Here is a 9787-nt window from a genome sequence, read left to right as displayed (position 1 = left end):
AGCTCCCTTTGAAGCTGGCGCTGATCGATGAGTTGCTCATCTTTCTCGGCGACCTCCCAACGAAGGCGGTCCCTCTCAGACCTGAGGCTAGTGAGTTCCGCTTGGACGGCGATGCTCGAAGTTGAGGGTGCCCCATATGGTGTGCTATCCTCAAGTTGTGGAGAGTCGGTGGAATCTTCGTGTACTAACGAACTCCGTAGGTAGAAACGGAGGATGTACTCTTCCGTAGCCTGAAAATCCCGTTCATCCTGAGTAGAGTGTTCGGGAAAGTAAGGTAGCTCTGTGACCGCAGTGCGCCATGCGGATAGGACCTGTTGGAAATCACTTTGGCAATCTTCGGACATTTGATCCTCCCGCCAAGTGTGTTCGAACCTAATCCGTGCCGTGTCCTCGGGGACTGTCTGTAGGCTACCAAACTGCCTCATTACTCGCGACGGGAAGTAAGTGGTGGATCCCACATGGCTCAAAAGTGGGATTCCGTTAAAATCATGGCCTCTAAGGGCCATGGGTCCGGGTGGCATCCACGCGGCACGCCACTTAAAGCCCTTGGGTGATATTTCACGAAAAATTTTGATCCACTCGGAAACCTTGCGTTCTTCCACGTGCACTAAAGGTAGTAACCGGGATCAGGGAAATGATCGACTCCGAGTGGTTGAAAAACAGAACTGGGGGCACGAGGCCAAAGGGGCTTGCGTGGCTCTGTAGCCAAATTTGCAAAAGGATTGGGGACCCCCTCAACCATCGATCAGCTGTTCGCGTAACGCGGTCGAGCGACCGAATGGTCTCAGCCACTAGGGCTACCTCGTACCCGCGGCCTCCGACCACTTGGAGGATGACGCTAGCCAAAGCTGCGTCGATGCGATCGACTGCGCTAGGGAATAAAAGGGTTCCAAAAATAAGGAGCAAAACTGCATGACATAAGTTTGCTTGAAAAATGTCCCCTCGAACCTCGCGTGCTTGTGATTTGATAAAGCAGAGAAGTTTCGTGGTTACTATCTCAGTGCCTCCGGAGTATGCAAGTTCAGCATGCAGTTGAGATCTGTGCACCCTGAGTAGGCGCGAGACTAAGACCAATCGAGTAGTACGGAGGTTAGGCTCCACAATGCCGTGGGAAATAGCAGTCCTACCAATGAGGGTCCGATACTCCTCAATGATAGGCGTAAGCTCTGTACCCTGAATGTTGAAGACCGCATGGGTTGGATCCCAGAACGTCGTAGCTGCTCCTAGGAAATTCCAATCTACTCGGCGTGTGGAGAGCATGGGCACATCTCCGACGAAGGAAGTGATATAGTTTTGGTCAATTTGACGCAGGCTGGTCCATATGTGACTGATCTGCTCAAGCGGTGGCGTGATTCTGTCGAGGCGCAGAAAGGAAGCCGAATGCGACATCCCTTACCAAGATGTAAAGAAGATCAGCTTAGGACTCATCAATGCAAATGACATCCTAATTTTGAAAACTGTATGATGCGTGAGTGCGAAAAATAAATGCCCACAGCTTAATAAAATTACAAGGTACATGTACACCGCTCTTGAAATGGAAAAGACTCAAGTGGCTCGCAGGCCGACTCGATAGACTGTTGCCGGAGTCGGGTAGAAGGCTTGCATGGAAGCATAGCACGATGCATGGTTCAGTGCTACAGGGACCGTGCTACCTAGGGATGGGGGCCCCCGACTCAAGGGTGTCAATTCCTTGAAATCGGGCGGGATTCTTTTCAAGGCCTAAACGTCAGTCGAACTGTGCGCCGTACCCCTACTTCGAACCCCTATCTAACCTGGGTTGCCTAAAATCGGTCGTGGGACGCGACCCATAGGTACCTAGTGCTAGCGTGATATGCAATGCAAGTGCTTTTAAATAAAAGTGCGTAAAGTAGATAAGCGGGAAATGTACTGAAAGCGGTAAATAAACATGCAAGCAAAGCAAACGGGTCGAGCCTGAACCCACTAAGTATTTTCCCAGCGGAGTCGCCAAGCTGTACGGACCCGAATGTGGACTCTCGTCAGGGCTCGCATTGCGCGCTTTTGGATCGCGCGGCTTGGGGGTGTCCACCTTCCCGTGGGGACGCGTGACGGACACGCGTGAGAGAAGGAGTCGCCACTTATCATTTTACGACCTGAAGGTCGAGGGCGGATAAGTTACCCCGGGTCTAAGGGTATGGAACACCTAGTTTGTCGTTAAGGCATTGGTCTGTACAGAACCGGAAAATCCGTGTTCGGGGGTTCATGTTACGTGTGGGCCTATATCCCGCACGCCCTTTCGGTACTCTCGTTTGCTAGGCTTGCATTTTTGTTTTATTTACCGCATGAATTAGGGTGCACTCGACTCACACGTTTTAACACCGTAACTTCGATGAATTAAACGATGTCGGTGGAGAAGCCGAGAGAGAAGTAAACCCGTGTGTCGGGGAATTGGTTCACAATCTTACGTTACAGATCATCGAACCATGGAGGTTGAATCCCTGCGTGAACCAGAACCGCGAGTTCCTGGATTTACTTGTATCTGGGCAAGCATTAGACCGATTCGATTAATTCGACTCTCGGACCATTCGCTCACCGACTGGAATTCTTACAGAATAAATGTACAAAATAAAATCCTTACAATGCTCTCGAAAACAATAAATACAAATTACAAAAGGGTCGAATTCTAGTCGTTTCGCGTTCGGTTATTATTTCACTCTAACTCACCGTGAGTTTAGGGAAAAGACCAAAGAACTGAAATTCAATGGACGCTCTCACTGAATAGGGCGTTGGACCCTGTGAATGTTGATTAGGGTGTTGAACCCTGTGCTCGATGATTAGGGCGTTGAACCCTAATATTATTCGGCCTAGGGATCAAGCTCGACCCGCATGGCAAACAGGTGCGGAAAGATAACACGCATCAGGTAAATAACAGACAAGGTGTTTGTTATTATCGAGTGTATGTGTTTTAACAAGTTGTTAATCCGGGGTATTTTGGGATGCAAATCCTACCCTAGACAAACAAGCATGTGCCAATGTTTTAGCATTCGGCTTTGTTTTGAGAACTTGACAAAGAGAGTCAAATCACGTGTGTGTGAATTGCTTTTACAGTTGTTCTGTATTGTGACACTGAATTTCCACTGAATTAGCCAAACTCGTGTTTTGACTCTAGATTTGGAATCTAGAATTCCTCCTAACCATTATCACGGAAAACAAAGCACGTTTGGAAATTCGGACCCGTCTGGCACCAGTCGGGTCGGACGTCGCCACGGAGGCTTCCGATGGAATTTTGAGGCAAAGTCAGCGGCTCCTGACCCCTAACTGACCCCCGGAGGTGACTGTGGTGGTCGTTTGGTCCCAGAGTTATCGGGTCGACCCGTACAGCCCTGCAAAGATCACGGAAAACAGAGCACGTCTGGAAATTCGGACCCGTCTGGCACCAGTCGGGTCGGATGTCGCTACGGAGGCTCCCGATGGAATTTTTGAGCAAGGCCAACGGCTCCCGACTTCTAACTCACCTCTGGAGGTGACTGTTGTGGTCGTTTTTCGAAAAGAGTCTCGGATCGACCCGATCTGCAAGAAAACCGCACAAACAGTCAGAAATTTCGACCCGACTGGGCAGTCGGGCTGTTTCTTCTTCCTGGGGTTAAACCGACGGGTTTTTCTTGGATTTCTTGACTTCTTGACACCCTAGGGTTGTGTGGGGAGGTGTTTGATGGGTTTTGGTAGCTCAAACCGACTTGGAAAGGCTTGAAACCCGGTTTGACATTTTTGACCCGAGAAGGACCAAATCTGTCCAGATTTTGTTCAAGGCTGGTTCTATGGCTTAGAGGCATCAAACTTAAAATCTAAGCTCAGAAATGGATAGAGGGGGTCGAAAACATATGGGATATGAAGTTTGGTAAAGTTTGGATTCAAGCCGGGAGGGATTCCGGATTAAGACTTTGTCCGGTTTTGCTTGGTTTTGCTTGCTGGAAATGGCTGAAGCTTGCTGCGGTTTGCTATAGAGTTTGAGAGCTTTTGAAGAGTGAGAAATGCTAGAGAGAGAGTGCTTGAAGGTGTCTCCTTAAGTTAATGACTTAGAAAGTATATATAGGCTATGCTTAAGTGCAATTAAGTGAAGAAAAGTGCAATTAAGGGGCATGGATTAGGAGATCTGAATATTTTTAATGAAGGAAGAAGATATTCTTGCAAGTGGCATTGATGGAGAAGAGATAAAACATTAATGAGCATTGATGGGGAGTTGGAGTGCAAGAATGAAACACTTAGATATTTTAGGGGATAAGTGTGCAAGTTGTCTTCTTATCTTCATGGAGATGAAGAAGACAAAGGAGAGGACACCTAGGGCAAGGATGGGGCAGCTAGGCCTGATCCGTGGGTCCCACGGCCTAAGAGAAGAATCCGGGAGAAAGCTCGGGTCTTGATTGGTCGCGTATTCGAAGTTCGTGGTTCGAATTGAACGTTGAATTGTCGATATGCACGAGAAAACGGGTTTAATGAGCCTGAGATTGGCATTTTTCATGGAGAAATGCCCCGGAAGCATATGAGGCTCGGAAGTCGGTTTTGCTCATTGCAGATGACCAGATCGAAGTTGTCCGCTTCTGACAGCATATCTTGTGTCTGCATCTCACGTTGGTCATTTTGACATAAATTGTCAGACAACGTGAACAATTATCCCTTAAGCCGATAATGCTAACGTGGGGCCGGAGACGTCCTAGGAGGCCGAAACTGGATTTCTCAGGATGATTTCTGAGTTGCTTGGGCACTCCGGAGATTACTGTAATCTCTGTTTGTTGAGATCAAACCTCCAAGGACTTGAAAAGTGTATTTGAGACCTCTAAAGCACTGCTCGGGAGGTCTAGATGAGTCGTGTGATTTATTCCGACGATTCCACATTGAGCCTTGAGAAGGCTAGCATTGTGTAACGTAAGCATTTGGCGTCAAGTTTCCCCAAAGAGGACCTCCGGATATGGATTTCCACTGAAAATGGCAATTTCCGCTCCATGGAGGTTACTCGGGAAACTGAAAAGGGTTTTGCTGTCTGTTTTGCCCAATTGTGAATGTCTGCTAGAGTTTTCCGGGTAATGCGGTATGAACTTCGTTTGCCGTAATTCCATCAGACCATTCTCCGGCTATGCTCTTCTGAAGAGGGGTATGCTTGTTTTACCGTTCGGAAGTCATTTGAAGTGTTTGTGTGACTTCCAAGAGACAATCTGAAGCATTGTTCATGCTCTGTGTGCTGATGGGGCATGGCCGCGTCTGATATTTGGAATTAACTTTTCTCCAGGAAATCGGCATTTTTGGACTTCCACTGAAAAGTCGTCTGTATACAGAAAGTTGTTCTGTATAGAGCAGATGATTTGCAAAATGCCTTTGGGGACACTTTTCATCTATTTGGCATTAAAGTGGATTTTTGGAGTCCAATATTGGCTATTTTCCGACGACCGAGCGAACTATCGAAAAATAGTACCGTCCGTGTGATATACTGAAAATGTCGGTTTTGGACATTGTTGAGCTCTCTGGTCGCTCTGTTGCCTTTTGGTGACCCCTGGAGTCCTTCTGCCACGTCCATGGGTCATTTGCTCAATTTTGCCAACTTGAGGATGAATAGTGTATTCTTGCTCTGTCGAGCCGTTTTCTGTATTCTGCTCAAGTCGTGGCTTGGATCATTGCTAATATCGTTGTTTGGAATGGTGAGCCAAAATGGGGTGCTGACACCCATCCTTGCCCGAACGTGCATCCTTTGCACCCGAGCACCCTTCCAAGCGTTCAACCGAGTCACCCGACTCTCGAACACCTCTCGGACTCTTTCCTCATATCTCGAGGCTAGGTAAATATCTCTTGACTTAGAGGAGTTAGGGCTTTTTACATTTATTGCATGTTCATGGAGTTGTATGGTGCACAAAGCGTGTTCACTTGCAAGGCTTCATTTTTATGCACTTTACATTATATCATGCATGTTTATCCTTGATTAACATGTCAACATGTTGGGAAACATTTGGATCATCACTTAGAAGACCATCCCGACCCGAAACAAGCAAAAGAGCTCTCGGGTTTGCCTCAAGAATTGGTGACCGAGACTTGGCTTGCTTTTCTCGGGTTAAGAACGACCTTCTTAGCCCGATCCAAGCTCGATTCCCGAGTTTTCTCGTATTTTCTTACGTGCATGAAGTTGGTATTATTTTATTGATTCCTTAAATAATATGTTTGTGCATGTTTGCATGTTAGAATGTGTTATTCAAATCATGGCAATACCGACTTTAGTTTAATCGTGTCATTTATCGTGTTTGTCGTTTGAGCATGCGAGAAATGATTCGAAATGAGACGGGGAAAACTCGTGGAACCCTATTCGGGCCATGGGACCTCTTGGCTCTCTCTCCAAAGAGTAGTGGCTGAGAGCTTCATGGGCTTATCCGGGTTGCACGAGGCTTCCTCTTCCCGTTTTAAGTCTGTTCTCGGCTTTTGTGTAATTTGCAATTAATATTATCATCGTAATATCGCATGAAAATGTATTTTTAAAACAAAACATGCATGGATTCGGGTATCAATGACTCATTCGGGTCCATTCGATTACGAGGGTAATTTCGGTCATTGGACCGGACTATCTTCGATCCTTATGGAATCGTCTTGGTCGTCGAGTCACGAATCGTTTTCACAATTAATGCATTCGGCAATAACCTTGAGCATTAATTCCACGAACGGGTTAATCGGGACGCTCACACGATTAATTCATTCAATTTAAATAAGTTTGCACGAATTGGACATTAATTTGTAACTCGCATCGATGAATTACAAAACGGCGTTAATGCCTTTTTCAAAACCCTCATACTTTCAAATCCGTATTGTGTTGTTTCCCTTTTCTGAAAACAAATTTTCAAATCAAGGGCAAGAACATCATTTTATGATTTGGCATCATCTTAGCATCGTTTAAGATGTCAGTTGGGTATTCTGTATAAAAAATACAATTACCTGACTAATCATTTCACTCGACTTAACTAAATGCTAGAAAATGGTTAAGTGGAACTCTAGGTTCTAAATCTAGAGTCAAAATACAAGTTTGGATCAATTCAGTGGTAATTCAGTGTCACAACACCGAATCACTATAAAAGCAATCCACGCACACGAGATTTGACTCTCTCTGTCAAGTTCTCAGAACAAAGCCGAATGTAAAATGTTTTGCATGATTTTTTACTTAACATATGGCATTTGCTTGCAAAAACACCCATGGGTCAATAAACTTAATAAGACACGTACAATTGACAGTAACAAACACTTTGTCTGTTATTAACATGTTGCGTGTTATCTTTCTACACATGTTTATCATGCGGGTTAAGCCTGATCCCTAGGCCGAACAATATTAGGGTTCAACGCCCTAATCATCAATCACAGGATTCGACGCCCTAATCAACACTCACAGGGTTCAACACCCTATTCAGTGAGAGCGTGCATTGAATTTCAATTCTTCGGTCTTTTCCCTAAACTCACAGTGAGTTATAGCGGAATAATAACCGAATGCGAGTCGACTGGAATTTAGCCATTTGCAAGTTGTATTTATTGTTTTCGAGAGCATTGTAAGGATTTTATTCTGTACATTCATTTTGTAAGAATTCCAGTCGATAAGCGAACGGTCCGAGAGTCGAATTAATCGAATCGGTCTAATGCTTGCCCAAAGGAAAGTAAATCCAAGAACTCGCGGTTCTGGTTCACGCAGAGATTCAACCTCCATGGTTCGATGAACTGTAACGCAAGATTGTGAACCAAATCCCCCAACACACGGGTTTACTTCTCTCTTGGATTCTCCACCGATATCGTTTAGTTCACCGAATCTCCGGTGTCAAAACGTGCGAGCTGAGCGCAACTTAATCCCCACGGTAAATAATAAAACATGCAAGCCTAGCAAACCAGAGTACCGAAAGGGCATGCGGGATATAGGCCCGCACGTAACATGAACTCCCGAACACGGACTTTTCGGTTCCGCATAGACCAATGCCTTAACAACAACTAGGTGTTTCATACCCCTAGACCTCGGATAACTTATCCGCCCTCGACCTACGGGTCGTAAAATGATAAGTGGCGACTCCTTCTCTGACGCGTGTCCGTCACGCGTCCCCACGGGAAGGTGGACACTCCCAAGCCGCGCGATCCAAAAGTGCGCATACGGGCCCCGACGAGAGTCCACATTCGGGTCCGTACAGCTTGGCGACTCCGCTGGAGAAATACTTAGTGGGTTCAGGCTCGATTCGTTTGCTTGCTTGCATGTTTATTTATCGCTTTCCGTACATTTATTTTAAGCACATTTACTTTTCTGCATTTTGCATTGCATCATTCTAGCGCAATTCTAAGTACCTCGCCTGAAATCCCACGGGCGCCGAAATAGGAAGCTAGGTTAGTTAGAGGTTCCGAGTAAGGGAACGGATCGAGTAGGCTCTGCCACCGAACCGGCCCCCAAAGATCCTCTCTCGATTTCAAGGAATTGACACCCTTGAATCGGGAATCCCCATCCCTAGTTAGTGGTTTTCCCAGTAGAACACTGAAATCATGCATAAACAGGGAACGTCATGTTGGACCAAAATTGCCTTCATGCCCGTCAATCGACCCAAAGTTCGGTCTTTGAGTCAACCCCTAGTTTTCTATTAGGCGGGCCTTTTGTTGTTTTTCTATAATGAGCGATGTACATTGTAACAAATACAGTTATACTTTACTTTTCTGTAGTGCATGCATGTTTTCCAACAAACTAGGACATTGCATTGGTTTATTGCTTAAGTTCCCTTTTTCAAATTAACCATCTTCGTAAATCTGGGGACTTGAATCAAATTAATGTAATGGCATTAGCTTTTGAAAACTCATACATTGCCTGCATCCGATATTTGCACATCAATTACCATGTCTCGTACGACAGGCGAGTTGTGCCAACCTTCGCGGGTAGACCACCCGTGGTCTTCACCTCTCCATGGCTAGACGTGCTATGACTAGAGGTCGTCCATCCCGACCACCCACCTCGTACGACAGGCGAGTCGTGCCAACCTTCGCGGGTAGACCACCCGCGGTTTTCACTTCTCCATGGCGAGATGCGCTGTGACCAGAAGCTGAGTCCATCCCGGCCACCCACCTCGCATGACCGGCGAGTCGTGCTAACCTTCGCGGGCAGGCCACCTGCGGCCTTCACTCTTCCTCCATGGCAAGGCGAGCTGTGGACCGAGGGCCGACCCACCTTCCAAGGCGAGACTAACCAACAATAATTTCTTCCTAACAGAGAGCGTCACCGCATGATCGGAAGCACATCTTTCCGCAAGACCTTACACATCTACTAGCGACTAAGCGCGCCTCACACATGTCCAAGTATGTTCACACCAACTCATACATGCATGCTCAATGTATCAATGCATGTCTCTTGGTGTGCTCACACAACGCCTTCCAGGCCAGTTCGCTTCCCTACACTTTTGCATTGAAATCCTAAACAGTTCATGCTCATTCATTGTCTTCTTTTCCCATTGCAGGAAATTTTCAACAAGAAGACAACCTGAATACTGAGCGACCACAATTGAGACAACAAACGTCTCTCATCCAGCTCCTTGGGATTTCAACACTAAGTCCCCATCTTTGCTCCACAGAGCAAGACCGCAAGCAAATCACCGTCACCGCTTTGCAGCACCCTGCGCTGTTCCTCAGCATTGACCTTTGCTTTCGCATTTCTTGCACTTTCCTATCGAGCATGCATTTACCACATCGGGCTTTGGCCTTGCATTTACTGCATCGGGCTTCGGCCCCACGTCGGGCTTCGGCCCTGCATTTACTAAATAAAAGCGTTCGACGATTTATCTAATTTAATTTA

The sequence above is a fragment of the Punica granatum genome, chromosome 1 (assembly GCF_007655135.1).
Source record: "Punica granatum isolate Tunisia-2019 chromosome 1, ASM765513v2, whole genome shotgun sequence".
NCBI classification, from domain to species: Eukaryota; Viridiplantae; Streptophyta; class Magnoliopsida; order Myrtales; family Lythraceae; genus Punica; species Punica granatum.
Note: the sequence above shows the minus strand (reverse complement) of the source record.